Below are 372 nucleotides of genomic sequence, written 5' to 3' on the forward strand. Positions count from 1 at the left end.
TAATACTGTGCATGTTACACTGTATTATTATTATTTTCATTATTGTATTTGCACCTATGGAACCATATCCATGAAAATATATTAAGATGTATTCCATATTGTTGATTTATTGTGTCTGAATAGACAGCTATAATACTAAACCTCAATACAACTTCGACCACTTCTCCAACCAAAACTTTCATACTATTTCAATTTTTTTTTTCTTTAACATATGACCAGGGGAGAGCGCGAACGCAGTCCCCCACTACCAGAAATTATGCAGTCGAGATTCCCACATTTGGGGAATTCGCAGAGGTCAGCTCAATCGGAGTGCAATGACTAAGCCTCACCCTGGGTGAACCACCTTCTTGATCATGGTATCTCCCCTGCCAG

General features: G+C 38.7%; 1 non-coding gene across 1 annotated transcript; it reads right to left on the reverse strand.

The window, feature by feature from the left end:
• Positions 1 to 216: 216 nt before the first annotated feature.
• LOC126383238 (U1 spliceosomal RNA) lies at positions 217 to 372 on the reverse strand. Its single transcript, XR_007569121.1, has one exon. It is a non-coding gene; the product is annotated as a U1 spliceosomal RNA (small nuclear RNA).

Source organism: Epinephelus moara, chromosome 2, assembly GCF_006386435.1.
Source record: "Epinephelus moara isolate mb chromosome 2, YSFRI_EMoa_1.0, whole genome shotgun sequence".
NCBI lineage: Eukaryota > Metazoa > Chordata > Actinopteri > Perciformes > Serranidae > Epinephelus > Epinephelus moara.